A 24,463-nucleotide genomic window follows, 5' to 3' on the forward strand; every position below is an offset into this window, starting at 1 on the left:
GACCAAAAAAGTCTTAGTTTCTGCCTAAGTCTCGTTTCCTCAGTGTCATATGTTTGACTGTAGTACCCTGCCATCAAATAACTGAGCGGTGTGTTTGTGAATGCCTGTGCAGATCATCTGTCACTCCTCAGATACAACCACAACCACTGTTGTTAGGGCAACGAACAAAGCCAGAATTTGCATACAAACCACTGCACATATTTGCACATGTAGACGGGGGAAATAACACAGAGGGAGCGAGATGGACTGCTCACATGCCGGCGCACAAACACCGGCTCCTCTCAAATATTATTTGCTGTCGAGTGGATTATATTACCCACCTGTTGCTGCCTGGCATTTTGAAAGTGTCCTCGCATGAAACAACTTCTCATAAACCACGCAGTCGTGTCACCTGGCCCAGCGAAGAGAAATAAGAATTAAGGAGATTTCAAAAGATCAATGGCGCAGTCTGTTGCTGTTTTCACACAGCCCCCTCTTTAAAAGGCTGCTCCGTGTCACTCTGAGCTGCTTTATTCTATTTGCACATGGCGAATCAAAAGTAACTGATCAAACAGCAGATGTCACAGAATGTTAATTATGGTTGGTGCATTGACTGCAACACCAGGTTGTGATAATCATCGTCCTGGCAACAGACAAATAAGACATTCAGAGGTGCACCGCCCAGATCACACTTACTTATTTGCTCTTTCCCAGACCCTGTAATTATCTATCCACACATTAGAATATTTTGCATACATGGCAGAGGCTATTAGTACACGCTGGTGTTTGAAGAAGGATGACAGGTGGAGTAATTGTGCTTCAGACAGCTCGTCCTGGCTGTGCCGAGGGACTGCTGCATTACGACTCTGACTGTAGGCTTATTATTCCTGCTGGGCGGATGCACAGCCCACTCCGCCAGCATCCCAGTGGGACTAATTTACCACTGCGTCATTTACAAGCCCGGCTCCCCCCAGACGCCGCAGCAGCCGGCTCTAACCAGCTTATGGCGGAGGCGTCTGTGCACTCCGCCGCTGAGCCGACCGGATCAATGATTGATTGGCGGATTGATTGATTATGATTCATGTGTTTGCCCACTGCGTTTCAGGCCCAGTGTGTCTGCGATAGCTGGCAGCTCATTTGTTAACATTAGAGCCTGCGTCAGGGTAAAGCTACTTTGCATTTCAAGCGGACAGCAGTTGCCAGCTCATATCAGCAGTGACTGGAAGACTGTGGTTGGTGCTCACATGTTATGTCACCAAATTCAGTGTTGGTGGGCCACTGCGTTGCTGCTGAATGACAAATGGAAGTGGGTGCTTTTTAAATCGTGTGAAATGTCAAGCAACTAGCAGCACTCTAAATCCCAGCTCACACATGATACGTTTTAAAACTCATTTTATAATCATGTTTTATAAATTCACTTGAGAATATTCACTACCTTTGAAAATTATCTCAAACCCTGCATTACCGCAGTTTAAAGTTAAGTTTTGTGGATTTGAATAAAGCTTGTGTGTACAGCATGAGTTTTAACAGATGGACCAACCAGCCTGTTCCACAGATGGATGATGACCTTTCTTAACCACAGTATGTGAGAGGTTCTGAGTGGGAAGACATCTAATAAGACAAAGTACTAGAAAAGTTAATATGACATGGGGCCGGTTGCACAAAGCAGAGTTACGGTTTCCTCGAGAAACAATCAGTTGCACAAAATATCCTCAGGTTTTTTCCATCAAGGTTCCCTACGTTTTGTCCTCATATTGGTCCGATACTTGAGGAGTTGCTTAAAGTTTGTTAAACTGTTGCACAAAGACCAATAGTAACCAAAGTAAGGACAAAAACATTAAATACCTCTGACCCCATCCTAACCACGATATGGTTGAGTTAAGGCACCCCCAGAAGAGTGATCCACGACTGATGGACATGCTTAATGATGAGCATGTCTATGATTGTGACCGTCTGGGGGTGGATCACTCAACTTTCCAAAGCTCTTCCAGACCCTTTACGATTAATGATTGCTCTGCAGTTTTATGCAACGGGATCTTTCCAATCAGTTATTTGCAAGGTATTTCATGTAAGCCGTAAGTGTCATACTTGAGGAGCAAACTTAAGGTGCTTTGTGCAACTGGCTTCTCGGTGATAAATGAGCCCAGGAAGTGGAAAGACTTGAACTACTTGAACCTTGCTGAACTGCTAAGTGGAAACGGGGCTTTAGAGTGTTAGGTTCCCTTTTAGCCCTTTTCAGCCTGTGGTTGAGGGGGAAGGACTCTTTTAAGAGGCCCCAGGGGGGCGCAGCTGCTCCTTAAGTCAAACTCAATTGTGGTTATGAAATTGAGAGTGAATGTTTCGAGCGTGTTACAGATTCTCGAATGTGACGGTATGATGATATAGTTCTAGCATGGTAAGATACAGTTTTAAGTTAATAAGTCATGAATACCCATAAGTTGTTCGGCCTCTGGATATCAAGTCGAAAATTCTAGTGTGTCAAAGGTTATATAATTATAAAGTGTTATAGACTCTAGAAGTTATGGTCCTAGAAATGTTGTAGCTCTAAAACCAGAACTTCAACAGCAGACACACCAGGGATACCTAGCACATTATTTGTAGACGGGAAAGTCCACTGACCAAATGGCGATATTTGGCAATTTGGGAGTGAGAACAGGCATGTGTATTGCTGTTTTCCCACACTCTAGTCACTTGACATTGTAAGTAGGGGCTGTCCCAAAATGCAAGGTACAAAAGAAATTGAGGAGCGGGTGACAACTCGAAAAACAAATAGTGAAAGGTGAAGAAACTGCAGCAGCCAAATCCTGGGAAAAATCACATAGTCTGCACCAGGTTTTATGGGGAGCAGCAAGAACAAGGGAGACGCAGCAAACTTGAGTGTAATTCCAGTGTAAATAAGAGCAAGATAGAGATAGGAGCCCCTGGACATACATTAGTTGTGTTGCAGACAGTGATAATATCAGCCCTGCGTGTCTCTCTAGGCCATTGACTCTGACAGCCTCCGTGCCCTGATATCTGACCTTTTAAGTCCTCTGCATCACTTTCTAATTGTTAGAATGAACTTTGAGCGGATTCATTATCCCACTGCCTCGGCCCTGTGGAGCAGCACATTCTCTCCACCATCACATATTATGCTGTTTATTTTCAGACCATTCCAACCTTACCCCATTCACAGTTTATTTCTTAAATCTGACACAGGTTTTCTATGCTTTTTGCATATCAGTACTATAGTTTGATTATTGACATGGCATTTTTGGTGGAGATTTTCCCAAATCAAAAACACATCTCTTGCCTTAGAGGTGGACTAAACACTTCCTGACCATATGGACTTGCACTTGTATAGCACCTTGCTCAGATTCATCTATTCACACACTGTTGGTCGAGGCTGCTACACAATGTGCCACATGCTACTCAATTATAGTAAACGTTAATACGTATTCACACACCGACGACACAGCCAACAGAGGCAATTTGGAATTCAGTATCTCGCAAAAGGACACTTTGACTGTAGGAGCCGGGGATCAAACTGCCAATCTTACGATTCGCAGACGACCTGCTCGACCTCCTCAGCCACAGCCTGGACATGCAAAGATGAAACGGATCATCTGTCTTCTTATCTGACTCCGCTCATCGTACAACTCTGATTCCCAAAAAGTTTGGATGGTGTGTGAAACATAAAAACTTAAAACTCATATGAATTACTAACAGCTACTAATGTTTTCAAACAATTAATCAGGACAGAAAGTGACAATTTTTTGTGGGAAAAAAAAAATCCGGGGTAGGATCCCTGAGGAGCCCCCAAAAGAGGTCCAGGCTACGCCCTAAATGTCCTCAAACACTAAAGAGATGCTGTACTACCACTGACCTAGCAACATCTCTCACCACTTCCTCCATTCAAAGTCAGTCTAGAACCAGGCTTGCCCCCATCTCTAAACAGGGAAATTTTTGTTTATTTCAACCTGTCTCCTATCGTCCTAAATTTGTTTCAAGTGACTAGTGACATAAAAATAATAGTTAGCATGTTAGCCGTTAGCCTAGACACAGCCGGGGCGCATAGTAGCGTCAGACCTGTTAAACGTAAGTGAACGGGCAACCTTCAAGTGCAAAGTTAGTCCACTAAACAAGCTTTTTTTCCACAAAGACCGCCTCATATCGTTAGGATAAATGTCAGAGAACATATAGAAAACGACGTGTAAACGTGTTGTCTTACCTTACCGGTGTGCTGCCATGTTTGTTTACCATTTAGCTCTGCTTTCCAAAGCGCGGCCGAAATATTGCAAGAACAAGCTGCAACAGCTGGAAGGCAGAACCGGACAGTAGCCTGAAAAGTTCATTCATTTATTTTATGAAAGATTTATAGAATAATGGCTGACTTTTTGCCAGACTTCGACTTTGTGGAGGAGGAATTTGATTTTGCAGAGTTTGATGGCCGCCCTTATTTATTTGAGCCAGAATACACTGACGAAGAGCTTCGTGAAATTGAAGAACGGAGGAGGAGAGAGGCGCAACAGGTAGAGGACGAGAGAGGAGGAATGGCTGCTGCAAGGCTGCGTAGCTCTGGAGATTGGTGGTGTACCTGTGAATGCTGTGCCCCAGTGCCCACAGAAGAGGAATGCCTCTGTTGCAAGGAATGGGACCGGTTGCAGCCTTATTTTCAAGGTCTGGATGTGACCGAGGACGAGACACCTCCACCTGGAGTAGTGTCCAGCTGGGATTTATCTAGAGCTCGCAAGATATATTTTGGCCACGCTTTGGAAAGCAGAGCTAGAAATTTAGGACGATAGGAGACAGGTTAAAATAAACCGAAATTTCCCTTTAAGCCGACGTGATGCAGAAGATGCCATTTGTGTTCATTTCAGCCGCTGTTCTTCTTGTTGTTATGTCCCCTGTCAGTGTTTTCCATGTGTTCATGTCCCTCTGCCTCTTTATGTCGCCCCTGTGGCCATTTCTGCGCACAGCGCCGAGCAGGTTTGCCCTGTAATCGGAGCATCAAGGTCATTGTCAGCTGTGGGAAATGTGTACTAATAAAGCTCCTGCAGCTGGAGCAGCGTGCTGTGATGCAGAGAGTGTTCTCCGTAGCTCTCACCTTGTATAGCCGAGCAGCTGAGGGCAGCTGCTGTTTTATTTTCTTTCATTGTAAATACTGTCAGCCTGGATAAAAACCTTTCATTCACGCCAGGGCCATTAATCATCACTTCACGCCTACTCTGAGCCTTGATTTTCAATCAACAGCATTCAGTAGTCAGTGCAAACAGAATAACAGCTACTTTCAAGGAAAACAAGGATCTAGTTGATATTATTGCATTTATGTAAATAAAATCAATTGAATGTTTTGGCTGATCAGTGCACACTGTACATGAGGAAGGTCTACTGTCTTTGTCCCTTCCCTTTCTTCTTCTGTTTCTGCCAGGCTTGTGTGTGGCAGGGGGCGTGGCTGGCTCTTTCCACTGCAGCTGACGAGGCACACCTGTTTCCACTCAGCTCATTAACCTGCCTACATATACCTGGGATCACAACAGGTGGGTGGCCGTGGGTGACGACTTCTGAATGAGAATGAGCGGAAGGAGCTCATTGACTGACTACAAGATGAAGACGAGACAAAAAAAATGGCACTGCATGGTAGTAGAACAGAACTTGTTTGAAGGAGGAAACAGAGTACAGATGAACAGTGACCCATCATCTTGTCATGTTACACGCAAAACCCAACATACAAACCCTGCTGCTGGCGTTCCACCTTCTGATCACTCACAGTGCCCAGGAGGTGTTGTGACTGAAAGATGACAAGTGTAATCGCATCTGTGTATTTTTACATTTCCTGTGCATGAGTTTGCTGCGTGACTCCGACAGACGAGGTGTTGATTAGGACACGCATTGTGCCACTGTGTCGCAATTAGCACATGACCCGAGCCACTAATTACTCTGATTTTGACCCTGGATGAATAGCACTCTCATGTCTTTGTATACAGGATACTGAGGGGTTTTTTAATGAAAACTCCAAAGGCTGCCTGTGAATTGAGATGAAACAGTCAGTAAACAAACTCCCACTACTCCCACTTCCTGCTCGTCTCTCGCTGCCTACTATCACATCAGAGAACCGCCGCTTCTTATAGACAATAAATGAGAGCAGGAAGCTCTGTATCTCTTTTACAGATTCCTCTCTTTATGCAGCAGTGACTAACCGAGCAGTGTCACATTGTGGAAGGTAGGGTGAAACTATTTGCAGTAAATGACATTCTATTAAAGTTAGTACACTCATGGGTATGCCTGTTTCCCCACAGATAAACTGTGATGTCAGCAGTGAGGGAGGTATTCACTCTTTGTCTTTTATTCTGTGTTCTTTCAGAGCTTTGTATTGAGGAGATCCTTCAACTGATTGTCAGACTATTGGTGCTTCTTGAAGCGGTCCACAAGCCTAGCAGCAGCACATGTGTATTCACACCAAAACCGAACAGACGTGTCACACAGCGGCTGCTGCTGTCCAGTCAAAATACAAACCACACCCGAACAGTTGGTGGCGGTAGTGCACTGTATTTGCAACCTCCAATAAACCCCAAAGAAGAAGAAGTGAGTTTGGACCCAAAGCCCAGGGTGAACAGGTTCGCGTGCCAGTAATTATTCCAATGCTTGGACTCCAACACTACAAATGGGTAAGTACTTGAAACATGTGCGAGATATCTACGGTGGCCGAGAGAGGTCACAACACATGCGAACTCATGTTTTTTGTTGACTACCGCGACCATTAGCTCGCAACTCGCACAAACAATCGGCCTCTCTTCTATTTTCGAGCTTGCTCGCGAAAGCAGCGCGACTCGAGCAGCGCGTAGAACGGATGCGGTGTGAATACTCTAAACTGTTAACATGACAGTTAACAGTGACCATTCGTGAGCACTACGCGAAGGCATCGCTTGCGGTGTAAATGAGGCCTTAAAGTCAAGGAAGGATCCTTTGACGACCGAATTTCAAGGGGAACTGCCCATTGGTCCGACAGCCCATTGTTCCGACCATATTAAACCCATTGTTCCGAAATCATCATGATGCCCTGTGGTTAAGGTCTGGTTAGGTTTAGGCACAAAAACCACTTGGTTAGGGTCAGGAAAAGATCATGGCTTTCACAGTTGACCCAGAGCCGGTCACAGTGCACCATCAAGGTAGAAATATGCTTGCTGGGAGCCGTTCAGCACCGCGGACCGTCGGACTAATGAGCTGTCGGACCAATGACATGGACCCATTTCAAGGAGGCTACATTCTCGAATCCTGCTGAAGGACTTTTCCAATGTCAAGGATCCTTTGAATTTTACAGAAGACCGTGTCCTTCCTTCAGAAAATTTTCAAGGATGCATGTGTGTATCCTCAGCATGCATTAGGTACCCACAATATTTTGCGTACAAAATGCTCGCTGGCCTGTTCCAACATGTGGTCACCGAATGCTAGGATAGAGTCTCGTCTCGTCTCTGTAGGACCTGACTTGGAATGACCTGCCCTTCAACAGATAGCTCTAAAACATGATATAAGTTCATTACCATAGATCATCACATAACTGAGACATATCCTGACAAAAAAAATAATTTAAATTAGGAAGTAAAACAATCAAAACACAAAAAAGCATAGGTCACCTCATAAAAGTGTCTGGTAGAAAGTGTGAAAGGGGATTACTTGTCACAGTTTGGCCATGTGGCTTGTTTTCATTCATTCAATTATAAATCAATGGAAAAAAATACAATTTTAACACTCCGTTTATGTTTTCCAGTGCTGACCCACATCTCCTGCTCTTTCGACAGCATTGTGTAGTCATTCGACCGTCTGAGACACTGCACCATGACCTACAAGTCGTTCTGTTCTGGCAAACCTAATTTGTGCTATACAGAAACCTACTTGTCAAATGTAAAGTGGGCGCGACATATATTGATTTCCAGCAGCTTACCCCGATGAAACCCTAAATAGGCGTCAACATTTCAATATTCTTCAGCTATTCACTGCTTGTTTTTGTGGCATTAAAGTCACTGCTGGACTTGGAAATTGGATTATCATGGTATTTGCTCGACTATAACTAGAGCCAGTGTAACAGTGGCAGAAACCGACTTATAGGATCAACAACTTAGTGCATTTCACAGCTACTATGAATACATATAGATATGTATAACACCAGCATGGTTTCTTATGTGATTAAGACTTTCCCCGACACATTCTTAAGAGCTGTGAGAAGACAAACAGGGAAGCTCAGTGTACTGTAGTGTTATTAATAGACCTTAAGACCACAAGGTAGTGACTGAAATTAGTTTCGACAGTGCTCTGCTATTAGTGTTCCATTCAGACGTCAGTGTTTTTCACATTTCATCATAGTGAACAACACTTAGAGGCAAATTGATTTGGATGAGATTGGTTGGAACAGGAAGGCATGGAACTTTACAAAATTCTGTTTATTGAGAAAAAAAACCTGCAATTTGATTCATTTTATGATGCAAGGTTAAGTACACTGTATCTAGAACTTTTAGGCAACATTAGGTGGATATTGTCAGGGTGTTTGTATGTGGCCATTTTCATGTCCAGGACCTCATTTTTCAGACACAAAGATAGGCGAGAGGCTCCATGGTACTTTGGGGTTAAATCACATTTAGTAGTCCATACCCATTGGTAGCTTTGTCACCTTCTACCTATACCAATCCTCAATGCCTATGTGCAGTTTCACATAGATTGACCACGTCAGTGAGTAGAAAAACATGGGACAGACAGAATGACTTTTTCCGTGATTATGCACAGCATACCATACCATGACTTAGTCATACCAAAACTAACAAAAAAAACCCAACATTGGTCCACAGGGGGAGCCACAACGATCGGTCGCATTTTAGCCATTTTGAAGCATTTTTCTGTTGTTATAGCGCCACCCAGTTGCCAATTAGAGTAAAATTTCTCCAGTCACCTTGAGGCGTCCTGTTCTACATATCTACCAAGTTTAGTAAAAATCCATATGGCGGTTAGGCCTAGATAAGAAATGAGCTCTCTAGCGCCCCCATTTTGTTTAGAAGCTCAGTTTTAGGAAGTTTTCCAACTTTTGCCAAGAGGAACTTTAGATATTGCTCACTAGATTATGTTCACCCAGTTTCATGCAGATCGCTCAAACTTCCTAGGAAGAGATCCATTTGAAGTGTTTTTCAAAAAATTCAAAATGGCGGAAAATCTATATAAGCGGAAGTTATGGGTTCTTGAGGCAAATGTGTTCCTCATGAGGAGAGGCATCTCTGTGCAAAGTTTCATGTCTCTACGACATACGGGGCATGAGATATGCCCATTCAATGCAATTTCAATCGGTTGCTATAGCGCCCCCTTTGGCCAATTGATGTACCTCTACCACTGTGCCAAATTTCACATGGATTGACCAAGTCAGTGAGGAGAAAAACATGGAACACACACAGAGTTTTCGTCATTATATAGTAAGATCTTAAAACATATGTGTCCTGCCAAAGAATAAATGCATGAAGGATTTAAAATGGCATAATAAGTAAATAAATATTGAAATTAAAGCAAATTAAGAAGCTTTTTGAGTGCTAACATGCTAAATTAACTGTTTCTATGGTATAAAGAGTTCCAGCCTACAGGGAGGGACATCCATCTGGAACATGATGGAGAGGTCTCTTTATGTGAGTGGCTGAAGGACGAGAGCAGAAACATTTTAGCAGTAATTTTAACATCGATACAGTTTTTGTGGTATGAACAGAATGTGATAATGCCGAAGACCTTCAAGACACTTTACAAAGTCCATCTGACATCTGTGTCCTTATTTTGTTTCTCGATTGCACTTCAGAGTTACTGAATAAAACATTCAATTGCTCACCTGCAGGAAAAAAAAAACTTATAGGCAATAATAACTCAACTGAATAGCCTAAAAGAAAAAAAATGAGTAAACTTCTCTAAATTTTTTTGAGTCTGATGAGTAAACCTGGTAAATGGTCTGCCATTCAACCCCGTGGTTAACAAAAATATGCTGTTTAGTTCATTCATTTAGCTAGTTTAAAGGACAAACAGCATGTAAGCATGACACAGCACCTGCTGCTGGCTGCTCACTCCGATCCGGTCTCACTCCCAAGTTTCATCAGACACAGACAAAAAAGCCGTCCTCTGAAGTCGGGATGATATGCGGTTGGTGTCAGGGGGTTAAACGGTTGGACAACAAAAGTCAAGGGGGCAGAAGTTGGGGTAGAGCAGCCGGGAGGGGTGATGGATGGGTCCAACAACTAGTGATGTCCAAATGAAGCTTCATGAACCACCACTTGTATTTGCTGAACCCACTAGATGGCACTCTTGGTGTAATGAAAAAGGCTCAAGGGATGGCAATGCAGTTTGGTTTCTAGCAATGGCCAAATGAAGCTTCATGAACCATTTTCTTTATTGTTTGGGTCCACTCTGGCACTCTTTGCTCAACAAAGGGTTGAAACCAAACTGCATTGCCATCCCTTGAGCCTTTTTCATTACACCAAAAGTGCCATCTAGTGGGTTCATGAAGCTTCATTTGGCCATCACTACCAAACAATCACCCGGAAGGTTGATGTTTGCTTCCCATAAGATTGATTGGATCAAGGGGCCAAGTATTAATATTTATTTAGCCCACAAATGTAATAATGTAATTACTTTAGAACATATTAATCTAAATTTGATGATATTCATGCATTTTTTATATGTTACTGAAATTTAAAACATATTTTTTTACCCACTGAACAACAATTTATGGACAGTGACGACAAGATTGTTCCTCTCGTCTTGGTAGGATAAGCGCACCTCAACCACTTACAAAATCTAAGTGACAAGCACAAATAAGGAAACATTAGTGAGTCCCAGAAATTAATAGGTACTTTCAAACAAATACAAACAAAAATAAGAGAGAATATGTTTGTATATTGCCTCTTGGATAAGGCCCATTTTTCTCATTTACAGCTTAGAAATGATTTCGAGATCATTAATAAATTCTTTATTTAGTTTTTGACACTTACATTTCTTTAATTTTTTTTTTTTAGTGCAGAACAGAAACAGGATTTAAGGATTTAATAAAACAATTAGTTTGCTTCCATTGCCCTCATAAATTATTCCTCATTAGAGGGTGATACTGACTTAATTTGCGTTTTGTTTTTGAGATGGCAGAAAAATGAAAAGAGAAACTGTTGGAAATACTGTTGTCAAATATTATTATTTTTTAATTAGTATGCTTTGTTTTTCAATGGCTTTATTCAGTCTCGTCCACTGAGGTGTGTTACACTTGTGAGAAATGGTTGATAGGTAAAACCACTGGTAAACTCTTGCATTGACGACTTGGGCTTTGTATTCAGCAGATATAAGGGGGACAAGTAATGAAATAATACATACAAATAATTTCCCCACTGTCCCTAAACACTCTCACACGGTAGACGAGGCCATATGTGCCCTCGCTGCTGCCAACTTCATCTCCGATGCACTGCTGTGTGTACATTAACTGTGCTGTGGCGGCGGTGAGCTGCTAATCAATGCAATCCCGCCTGGTTGTCACCGTGGAGCATCTTCTTCCTGCCTGACAGATGACCGTCACTCTGCTCTGCTCTTTATGTAGCGCTAATTAAATCCAGAGGCTTCCTGTGGCACCAACACCTGCATGGTGATGTGATCCAGCTCACATCAACACACATACAACACTGTGTAGACAGTCAGGCTGTTCTCACAAATTGTCTTGCTATGAAAAGAAATGCACAAAAAACTCAACTTTCGCCCCAGACTATCTCCTGGAGTCACTTGTTCTTTTCCTAAACCTAATGTTAGCAACTTTACGTTAATTACAAAACTGTACCTTAAGGATGTGACATCATTCCTGGGTTGCAAATTCATAGGTTATCATATGAACCGTTCTTTGAGAATACGTTCAGACAGTAGTGCATTACCTCATTGCACGCCCTTAGACCAGAAAGCTGAAACTGTGGGAGTGGAAACAGGCTCTTCCTGAAGGAACTGAGAGAGAGAAAGAGGGACAGCAATAAAATGGTTAATCTTTTATTGTAAAAGATGAACCGTTTACTGTAGATTACTGTAACTGACAGTAAGACTGGGCATTAAAACTATAATGTTAATTATTTCAATATAATTTTCCTTGTTGCAGATATATTAAATGTTCTACAGATCGTATGTATAATTAAAGCTCCCATACACCCTTAGAGGGGGGTGGTGATGCTCCTTAAATGCCGGCTGCCATTAACCAGGGCAAGAAGGAGAGCTAGTAGTAGTGGTAGTCGTAGCAGAATAAGAGAGGACTGGCGACTTGTGCATACAGTGACGCCATTACTTCACAACTGGCACACAACTCACGAGGGCATGGCTCTACTGCAGTCCAATTAAGATGATGTGGAACACTATGATTGGCTTGTAGACATCCCATCAAATAAGGCAATGCAGTTTCCTTTCAAGCCTTTGTTGAACAAAGAGTGCCACAACAACTCATCATGCATTAGTATTAAGTAGTGATGTCCAAATGAAGCTTCATCCCTTGCACCGCATTGCCATCCCTTGAGCCTTTTTCATTACACCAAGAGCGCCATCTAGTGGGTTCAGCAAATACAACTGGTGGTTCATGAAGCTTCGTTTGGCCATCACTAGTTGAAACCAAACTGCATTGCCATCCCTTGAGCCTTTTTCATTACACCAGGAGCGCCATCTAGTGGGTTCAGCAAATACAACTGGTGGTTCATGAAGCTTCATTTGGCCATCACTAGTTGAAACCAAACTGCTTTGCCATCCCTTGAGCTGGATGATGAGGATGAGATGAGGGGGGACAACAATCCAAAACACGCTGCAAAGGAGACTGTTGGTTCCACAGGAAGAAAATAAAAGTTTTAGAGTGACCCAGTCGATCATCGGACTGGAGATGAACATTCACCAACTTCAAGATTTAAAGAATATGTTGAGGAATGGGCAAAAAACCCCATCTAGTGGGTTCAGCAAATACAACTGGTGGTTCACGAAGCTTCATTTGGCCATCACTACCAACAACTACTGACTTTCTCGAATTACTCAAAAACATATTAATCTAAATTTGATGACATTCATGCATTTGTTTTATGTTACTGAAATTTAAAACATTATTTTACCCATTGAATAACAATTTGTGGACAAGATTGTTCCTCTCGTCTCGGTACGATAAGTGCTTTCGACCACTTATAAAATGTCCTTTTACCTAAGAGACGAGCAAAAATAAGGAAACATTAGTGAGTCCCAGAAATAGATGGGTGCAAATACATACGAACAAAAATAAGAGAGAATTTGTTTGTATATTGCCTCTTGCATACTTCACAACTAGGACACAACTCACTAGGGCATGGCTCTACTGCAGTCCAATTTAGATGATGTGGAATGCTATGATGAAAAAGCTATGTCCATTGGAATGGACAGGGGATCTGACCCAACCTGGTCTCACTCCAAAGTCGTAGAATACTGGTGCTTGGTGAGTGACTTCTGGCGTCAGACACTGACGAACGAAAGCAGGGTTTTTTTTCACGTTGGCATGAAACACAACTGGTAACCGTTATTCTCTAACAGCACCCAGTGGCATCAGGCGGAGATGCAGCCGGACAACAATGTAAGTTAATGGGGCAAGAGTCCAAGTAGAGTGAATGGGAGGGCTGGTGGATGGGTAACTCATTCTGCGTTTCCTTTCCCTCAGAAACAAATTTTCTGTTTCAAAAATGTTGTATATAAACATAATTTCCTTAAGACAGGTCTGGACAGGAAAGCCAAGACTTTTTTGTGACCTGTTAAATATTCTAATAAAAAAACGCGAGAAACAAAGCACATTAAGACGTATTCTATCTGGTCTGAAAAATGTTTTATTAAAAAGCCAAACAGTGACATTTAAACCTGATTCCAACACTAAAGAGAACGGCTGTGCTCCTCTCAGTGGATCGTCATTAATCTACAGTAAATAACACACAGTGCGGTCAGCCTAATGCACACAAGTTGTATTTCCTTTCATTTTCCGCTGCTGATGCTGATTTACAAAGAAGCGAGCGTCCCACAGCACTGAGGCATGAATTAAGCAAATATTAAAATTCCCATGATCCCACAGTGCAGGCAGGAAGACAAGCGGAGCCTCAGAGGGCCACAGCAGATCCGCAGCTAATATACACGTTTTCTATGGGATAATCGATAGAGACTGTGCTGCCTCTGGGTGAATACTCTTCCTGTGTAATATACTCTGCACTCACAGAGGGCAATAAGAGCGTCTGGCTGGACAAAAAAATAACAGTTTACTTCAAGCATTAGAAATATAATAGGCCAAGGACGCAGCAGGCAATTGTACTGCATGATTATAGTGAATTATTCATTGATTCCTCATAATTTCAATTTCCAACTTGTACGTCTTTAAAGATACTTTAAATGATTAACACTGGGGATATTATGTAGTTCATGCAGTATGTTTCCTGTGTCAACATGGAATGGATCTACTAAGAAGTATTGCGTGTGTGTATCAGAGCCTGATGCATTTTCCTCCTCTGTGCCATAGAGCTCCACTGTTGTCCAAAAACTATTAAAAACACATCAGTGAGCCACACTGCTGCACTGGGTGACAATTTCCATCATACACACTGTAGTTTATTTTGAGTCAACCTCACATTCACTGTCCTGCTGCCACAAATACTCACTAGATCACCAAACATGGATAAATCCACCACTCTTTACTGAAAAGAGTCCACGGAGGAAGTGGGTATACCCTTTTGAATAGTCCAGTCTTTTTTTTGGCTGACAGGTGGGAATACTGTGACAATGTATTCTCGGGACAAAGAGCTCAAGGTGTCAACTCGGCCTCCAAATACCCCAGATCCCCAGAACATTTGAGGGACGTGCTCATACCCCAGAGGTACTCCCGATCCATGGTGGGTGCTCCTTGGATTGGGCATGGCTCTGACCTGTCAAAGCATGAACACAAGACCTCTGGAGGGTGTCCTTTGGTGTCTGGCAGCAACGCATTGGCTTCAGATCTTTTGGGTCCTGTGGGTTGTGAGGTGGGGTACCAGCACGTCCCACGGATGTTTAATCAGACTGGGATTTGGGGAATTTGTGTATATGCAGAATCTGTAGGTGCATGTATGCAGAACCTGTGCCTACTGGAGAACTGCCAGGCTTGTCCAGATGGGCCTGATGGAAAAATTCTAAATTAGGAGCGGCTCTAAGATGAAACAGCAGGAGGATCCAGGACAGGATTTTAGTATTTGAAGCCTTCTGGTTTCCATTTGTAGTGCATTTGTACTCCAAGGAGTGTTGGCCAATTGCATTTGAGCAGCGGGTAACCAGTCCATGTGGAGAGGAGGAAAGAATTGGCCGTAATACAATCAAGGGACCTACAGATTATTGCAATTTATTCTGATGGAACAGTTCTAATGATATCCTGCGAAATAGCACCTTACGAATGACGTGATGTCCTTAATGTACAGTTATACGAGTCACGTAAACTTACTGAGGTCAGGTTTAAAAAAAGAAACATTGTGAGGATGTACCTTAAAATCACTCAAAATTAACTCAAGGATCCAAACACCTGACTCCAGGGTAGGTCCCTTGGAAAAGTCAGTTTTATGGTGACCAATCCACCACCCCAAGCTGCCTCCTTACAAGCGCCCTGGACCGCTTCCTTATTTACTTCCATCAGCACATTGGTCATGTGATCGCAGCCTTTCAAAATATGGGATATGTACGAATGTGGGTGCATTGCTTTCTGTAGGAAAACAAACAAAAACTTTGTGAGAACAGCCTGACTTTAAATGGCCTGGGTTGTCTAGACTAAGACTAGGGTAAGACTAGCTAAAAGTCGAAGACATATCAGAGAACTCTTGGACACATTGTTGGTTTTGGTTTGTTCATGTTGTTTGTTGACAAGATGAAAAAATGTAGAATAAAACCAGACGTATTCCTTTAATTTGAAGTATATTTGCAGACATCATTAAAGTGGTATATAACTTATAAGTTATATATTTTTCAGCATGGCTTCATCACCCTCTGTAAATACAATGGAGTCTAATTGGCAAAGACTTTCCACATTTTTCATACGTAGGTTCACTAATATGAGTCTTTTCTGATTGAAATAATTACAGCGTGATATGTCAGAATACTCTGAGCAATATTTCATATATATTCGTATTGCTGGGATTAGTCATTAAAGAATTGCAGTCTGAACTTTGGTAGCGAGAGTCCATTTTTAACTCATGGGTTGTGCCTTAAAACTTGTGATTTATGTTCCAGGCTGGCCAACAAACAACTCCAACCCTCCTGAGAGAATCCTGTGTGTGTTTGTGCTGCAGACACATTGACAGCACTACATCTGTGCCTGCCGTAAAAGAGGCATGGAGAGATGAGAGACCTCTGTAATCCAGCAGTATTAAAACAACCTGCAGGGGAGGAAGGCCATGATTAAATTTGTTAGTCTGAGACAGACCCTTTACGTTTTGTGAGTAACCCAATTTTGGCTGTGTCTGCTGGGGCCAGTGAAAGCACCGCTCCCCGCGCTGCTGCCATCCAGCCTGCCACCATAAATCATCTGTGCTGTTTCATCTGGCGACAGAGTGGCAGGGTAAAATATCATCTGGCACTGACCTCTATGTCCTACATGCTATGGTTTCCATCAGAGGCACACTCACTCCCTCCTCTGTTTGCCTACACAGGCTAACATCACGCTATAAGGACCTGGAGCTGTATCAGGGAGTATGTGTGATAATTTTTTCTGGTTTCCAGCTGGCATTTGACGCACAGCAATGTTCAAGCGATAAAGTCCAATGTCAACCTGAACAAACACATAATGTTCACAACATAACATTAAAGTGACGTGCAGTTTCTAGTCAGAGCAAAAAACATAACAAATAACACTGATCCGCACATAAAATAGAAGACTTGAAAGGAACTACTAATATTTGGCTAATTTTGATTTGATTTTGGTTTGATTCAATATTTATTTTGGGCATGCAAAAAAAGACATGAACACACAAACAAGCAGACAGACAGAAGCAAAGTAATATAAAGTAATTGATTTACACATCCGAAAAGGAGTGGGAGGAAGTATAAACTTCTAAAATCCCATTCCTTCTTCATATGTCATCGAGTGAAATAAAACACAGATTTCTTATATAGATAAACCTATACCTTTTCTAAATATACAGTTTTTATTACCATTTGTGTTTGTCACAAATATAACCAATGTAAATATATATCAATTACCAAATATCTGTCTTACAAAATATAAACCATTCTAAATATATAATATAAATTACCAATTTTCCATGACTTAAAAATATGTAATCCCCCAGGGTTCATATCTGGGACCATGTTGTTTTGAGGCAACAGTGCTAGCAACTGAGCCACTTTGCTGTCCTGCTGAGAGGGAAGAGGGGAGAAGAATTGGGTTTGCGGGAGGGTCATGAGAACCAATGTTGTGCTAGTTACTGAAAAATAGTAACTAGTTACCGTTACTTGTTACCTCATTAAAAAGTAACTCAGTTAGTAACTCAGTTACTTAAACCAAAAAGTAATGTGTTGCTGAGAAAAGTAACTTTTAATTACTTCCCCCACCCCCCAAAAAAATGACTTAGGGCACTAGGTGCCTTTCTTCTTTGCAGTGTAGTTTTTCTAAGCCACAAAGAAGACAGGGCTACTAAGAAGGATAATGTTTCGGGAAACTCAGCCCTGCAGCCCAAAACATTTCCTAACTGTATTGGCTCGTAGCTGCATTGCCTAAGCGACAGCCGATGGAGTTTAACCACGGGATTGTTAGAAAACAATTTCACAAAACAATTGAACGGTATAGGAAACATGCAGCTGTCTTCTACAGTGGAGTCACTCGTTGTCAGGCAGCTAAACATTTTACAACTACTGTACTTGGATACAAATATGGAAAATGAGCTAAAGAGAACATTTGAAGAGCTACATGATGATGTCGAGTCTGTCGCCCACCGCAGACATTGTCTGTCCACAACTAAAGCTTCCTCGGGATAACAATGGATATCACTGGATAAATGTTACTGGGACTAAAACTCTACCTCTTAATGTAACGTTACAGCACTGTGGTGAGGCCAGCAGGTCGACAGTGACTTCAGACATGGTGAGAGACGTGTTTCATTAAGATGCTCTGGTAAGAATTCTTCATATACCTCTGTCTGACTTGACTATCTGTTATTGTTTAGGGCTAAAACGTTTTAGTGAAAGGGAACTTCAGTTTGTGAAGGAATACTGCGTGCTGCGCGCAGTTTTAAAAAAACCTGACCAAAAATAACGGAGTAACGTACCGTTTGGTAACGGTAACTGAGTTACTGAATACGCGTTAGAGTATTAGTTACTGCCAAAACTACCGGCGTTACTGTACTGCCCAACACTGATGAGAACTGAGACAAACAGAGGAGAAAGGGTTAGACACACCTATACAGGTTACCGCAAGTGATTGAATTTATGAGCTACAGGTGATTTGAATTAGTGGGAGAAAGAAGCATGATCTTGTCCCTGAACCTTAGTTATAATAACTTCATATTGTGTAATAATTTTCCCGAAATTATTATTTTTTAGTTTCCATGCCCCTGCGTCAGCAATAGCTGTGGCCAGAAGCATTATGTTTTCAGGTTGTCTGTCCATCCATCCATCTATCGCTTTCTCATGAACGGGATTTCTAAAAGGGAATTTTCTCAAATTTGGCACAGTTGCCCAACCCATCAGAGTTGTAGAATACCGGCGCTTGGGCTGCAACTTCTGGTGTCAGACACCGGCAAAAGGAGTTGTCCTTTCACATTGGCTTTCGGTTCGTTGGCATCACGAGGACATGCAGACAACAACGTAAGTTAAGGGGGTGGAAGTCTTTGTAGAGTGAGTGGGAGTCATATCTTGATGTGGAAAGTCCATGACCAAACAATATCTGACAAGGTTGGAGTGAGAATGTGTTGGTTTACCCAAACTGTAATGTATGAACCACTGACCGTGTTGTTTCCCCAGCCTTACCCCAGTCTGTTTGCTTGGTAAATATGCTCATCATGCTTTACTGGCAATGATATTGTCAAGAAATAAAATGTTGGAAGTGGACATTTTGCAAAAACCAACAAATGTAGCCGCTGCACATCAGCTGCATCTGAATTGGATTCATAAGAAACATGGAGTCCATGTTAAATATGAATAGCCTGTTTAAATATTGATGCGCTAATGTGATAAGCAGTATTGTTGAAGTATTCATCACAGTGTCTGAATCTCCCAGTCTGAATATGAAACATAATCAGGAGAGTAACTGCTCACTGTAACTGTCAGATAAATGTAGTGGAGTAATTGTCCATTTCCGTGTACTTCAACAGATCCCCATGAAAATAAATCCACCGTCTTTGGAGCTGGAGACGTACCTGAATTATTTCACAGTATTGTTTTGGTGTTGTGTATATATCGCTCAGGTGGTGTTAAGTATTCATGCTGTTAATTATGTTTATTCAATTATAAAACTCCATAGACTATTCAGCCTAATGAAATACGGAGCCTCTGAAGGCTTTAATTAAATCTCACTCAGATGGTTGACAAGCAGGTGAAGATTCTCCTAATATTGAGCCCAAGGATTGGCTCCAAGCCCAAAGATTCTTTAATATCCTGCTCCAGATGCTTCCTCTGAGCTTCTGCTTTATTGGCATACCTTTGATTCTTCGTCCTCCTCTTCTGCCACTATTACTTTGAATGCAAATGTCACCTGATTTCCATATTTAAAAACATGTGAGACCTTGTTGCACTTGATTTGTATTTACATATTTATACAAACATGGATCCGGCTACAATTTCTTTGCCCACACCAAAAATGATTAACAATAAAAAATAGTGGAGTCATTTTTAACCTATTCCCACATGTCTGCATTCAGAGGAGGGGTCGTGAAGTTGGACGAGATCTGCTATACAACAGCTTAGCACACAAGATGGCAGTGCATCTGCTCGGCAGTCACACAGCCACACTCAGCAGCATAATTATACTGCCTCCATCCTCCGAGCAAAAGCTTTCTCATTCATCCCTTCCCTCTTTGCTCTCCCTGTCCACATTGTCCACTGTAAACATTTTAATTGAATGGCATTGGTTTGATGTTGTGACGAGACACTGGGAAAGTGAAGGGAAATGAGGACACTGGAGCGGGCCAGCTGCTTCCCCCCAGATGCCCCGAGCTTACAGCATTAGTCCGTCCGGGATCACTGGGGTCCTGCTGTCACCAGTCCATTACACACAAATGAAGCTCAGACAATGGACCGGATCAAAGTCCAATTTCAGTGCGTCAAATTGCAGGCAACATATTTTTTCAAACAGGCCACCAGCCAGCATGCACCTTTAGCAATCATATTCTTACTTCTATCCAGAGTAAATATGTCAGCTTATCACAAAACGCCAATTACTGGAACTATCTACACCAGTGGCTCCAAACTGGTGGGTCACAGTCCAAGAGTGGGTCATAGATCCATTCTGAACGAACTGCAACTGACTCACAAACACTTTAATTTTAAGTATAGTGAATTTCTGACACAGAGCTTTTATTTTGAAGTGCCATTTTCAGCTGCAGACTGAGTGCACGAAGTATAAAATCTTGAAAAATCGATCTGTAAATCAGTTACTTTTGACAGAGACGGAGACAATGACAGTTGCCTAGCAACCAAGATGCATCTGACTACCTGTGGCCAAAATAGGTATAAAATGATCACATTTTCAATGCCTTTTGTCCAATTTGCTTAAATGACATTTCAGGAAAAGTCAGGAACCAGCAGCACTGTAACTGTTAATTCAACAATGACATATAAATATGGAAATGGTTAAACTGACCGTCATGGACCCAAATAAGAGTTCCCCCCTCATCAGGAGCACAGATATTGAAACATTTTGCTCGTATAGTACTCTTATTCAGAAAGATTACTTAATACTTGTTTAACCCCTTGTTTATTCAGCTTAACCCTGTGGTCCATAGACTGTATATAAAGATGGACGACGTTACAGCTCCCCCAGAGTGAAGCCAAAGTATCTTGATCGCCCCCTGGTGGCTGGCTGCAGTACAGGTCATAAGCCCCATCCCCCTCTATGTTACCAAATGAGCCATGGACCAGACTAAGGCCCAATCCCAATACCCCCCCTTGCCCACTACCCCTTGGCCCTCGAAATGAAGCAATGAGGGGTAGGGGTAGAAATCTTTCCCTAGGAATTGGGACACCACTCACTACGTCACCGCGTCGGTTACGTTCATGCATACATAACTATTTTAAACAGGAAGCTGTGAGCCATCTACATTTCCAGCCGGCATCTACAATGGAGTCTCCGGTTGAGTTCAATTGCGTTTGCCGCATTCATCATGCTTTGTTTGATGAACTACAGACGACAGGGGACTTGTGCTAGCAAGCTAGCTAGCTAACCAGCTAACATTACGAGGCAGCATAGTTATACTGGCTGGCGTGTTATCGTAATGTTAGCCAGCTAACAAGCAACCTGACGACGGTAACGTTAGCTATGTATGAACTTTTTCCCCGTCTCTTGCTCGGTGGTAGCCATGGCGACATCTACCCCTCGCTGGCAAGTCAGCGTCTGAAATCCCTCGCTCCGAAGGGCTAGTTTCATACCCACTACCCCTCGTTATGCCCCCTACCCCTACACGCAAAAAGGAATTGGGACACACCTACACCTCATGGCAACGCACAAATGTAGGGGTAGGGCTAAGGGCGGGTATTGGGACGGGCCCTAAAAGAACAAAGTACACCAGATGATTTCTGTCATTTCAGGTAGTTCTTATCGTGCTCATGTATGTTTCTGATAGTGATATCACAAGATGGCAGCTTCTGTATCCAGATTACTTTGGCTTCACTTTTGTACAGTGGGGCTAAATGGAGATGCATCATCCTTCTTTATACACAAGCTGTGGTATGGTCCTTCAAGATAGCTGCTGAACTGTTATCTTAATCTTGAGGCCCTGTTTTGTCCAGGGGCCCTGTGTCAAGTTTTAACCATAAACCAGGGACTTGACAGTGTAGGAGCAACTGTTGAGTAGTTTTTTGGGGCTCTGGGCAAAATATATTGGAGCTGCCAGGGCAGAGTGGGAGGAACTGGGGGATCGATAGCAGCACACAGTTCAATTTGACTCTGGTGTTAATCCAGCCCTGGATAAATGATAAAGTATTTAAAAATTTCTGGAGATGACAAATGACCTGCTGACTGACTGACCGATCGATCCGTTACAAGTATACCTCATCCTCTAACTGATTGTTTGTTTATTAATTATACACCCTGTGTTGCATCCAACTTGAGAAGAGACCTTTGCTTTTCTGACATGCCTCTGCGGTGACTGAAGGATAAAAACAGTGGGAAAATTCTTGATTACCTGCAGCTTTATGGACCACAGTTACCACCATCTCGATAGAAAACAGCTTGTAATTACTGTGGAGTACATAAAGTAAAATAAATGTTGGATTGATTACACAGGAAGGTTAGGGTAAGGAGGTGATGGGGTGGTTGCCTGGCAACAATAAAAAGGTGCAGCAAGTTTTTTTTTGTTTTTTTTTTTTCCAGTGGTTGCATTTAATTTAAATGTGGTGCACCTTGCGTTTTGTAACCTGCAAAACATTTTCTGTGTGATCCAGCCTTATTTAATTAATTTATTATTCATCAGACCACAAATGAGACAAGAATTAGTCCAACACACCAACTATCTCTCGAGTTGCTCTCTTCCTCGAGGTCTCCTCCTGCAACTGTGGAGGGATCCCTCGTCCGGTACGGACAGATGTGCAGCAGATGTTGTGTGTACAGCATTAACCTTAGTAATAATATTTCAACAATAATAGTATTTTGGCAGTATATATATTATAAGCATATATTAATGATGATGAAATATGATAGCAATTGTATGTTACAGTAATAATCAAATGTGTATAATAACAGTAGAAGTATGACTAATGATAACAGCAGCAGTAGGAGGCATCAGGCAGGACCACGGCAGCAGCACAACCACTTCCCACGATCCAGGCGCAGGTGGGATACTAGGGAACCTGCGAGAAAGTGGAGCACAAAGGCTGCGGAGGAGAAGCCAACTTAGTGACATGCAGTAAGAGGACATGAATGTTAGCAAATGAAGAACCAACTTTTCAGATTCTGGGAGCGAGAGAGAGAAGGTGAGAAGGGTGTTGTGATCTAAGTGTTAATATGTGCCTGACCAACAAGTGGTCCAGTGAATCCCAACAAGGGGCTTAGTGTATCATGTGAAGTCCCTTGGCAGACTTGGCCTACGTCAACCTAACTAGGGGCTGGTCCAAGGCAAGCCTGAGCCAGCCCAAACTATAAGAGCCAGCCCTAACTATACACTTTATAGTCTTAAGGAAAGTCTTAAGTCTAGTTTTAAATGTGGAGACGGTGTCTGCCTCCCGGACCACAACAGGAAGATGATTCCACAGAAGAGGAGCCTGATAGCTGAAGGCTCTGGCTCCTGAGCTACTTTTGGAGACTTTAGGGACCACGAGTAACCCTGCATTCTCAGAGTGCAGTGTTCTTAAACAGGAGAAATATGATCTTGTTTCCTGTTAGTACACGTGCTGCTGCATTCTGGATCAGCTGGAGAGTTTTTAAAGACTTACTAGAGCTACCTGAAAATAGGGAGTTACAGTAATCCAGCCTTTTATTTATTTAACCTTTATTTAACCAGGTTTGTCCCATTGAGATCAATGATCTCTTTTTCAAGGGAGACCTGACCAAGAATGGCAGCAACGCATAGTTTCAACAAATACACTCAAGTCTCATACAACACAATGACATGATAGAGGACAGTTATGAATAAAAACAGTGACATTCAGACAGTTTGAGTTCTAAAGTTTTCACTGCAGATTTTAAAACATTCAGAGACACAAGGTTTTGCAGTTTCAATTCAGTCTGCAGATTGTTCCAAGTAAAAGGAGCAGAAAACCTAAAGGCTTTCTTTCCCAATTCAGTTTGGACTCTGGGAACAACAAACTGTACAAAGTCCAAAGATCTCAGGTTATGTATTCCATCTTTCAAAACTAAAAAAGAGGAGAGATAACCAGGAATTTTGCCAAGAATGGCTTTGTAAATGAACATGTACCAATGTCCAAGACGACGTGTGCTCAAAGAAGTCCAGTTAACTTTTGAATATAGAGTACAGTGATGAGTGAGAAATCTACAGTTAGTGATAAATCTCAGAACTCCATGATACACACTGTCCAACATCTGCAAACTCTGAGCAGAAGCATTCATGTACAGTACATCACCGTAATCAAGAACAGGTAAAAAGGTAGACTCAACAAGTCTCTTTCTAACATAAAAAGAGAAACAGGACTTATTTCTATAAAAGAAACCCAGTAAAACCTTCAGCTTTTTAGCAACATGCCGAATATGCTCTTTAAAAGACAAGTTTTCATCTAGTATAAAGCCCAAGTACTTAAAAGAAGATACAAGCTCGATTTCATGACCGTCTTTAGTGACAATTTTCTCAGACAAAGTTCCTTTTGTTCC

Source organism: Epinephelus fuscoguttatus, linkage group LG24 (assembly GCF_011397635.1).
Source record: "Epinephelus fuscoguttatus linkage group LG24, E.fuscoguttatus.final_Chr_v1".
NCBI classification, from domain to species: Eukaryota; Metazoa; Chordata; class Actinopteri; order Perciformes; family Serranidae; genus Epinephelus; species Epinephelus fuscoguttatus.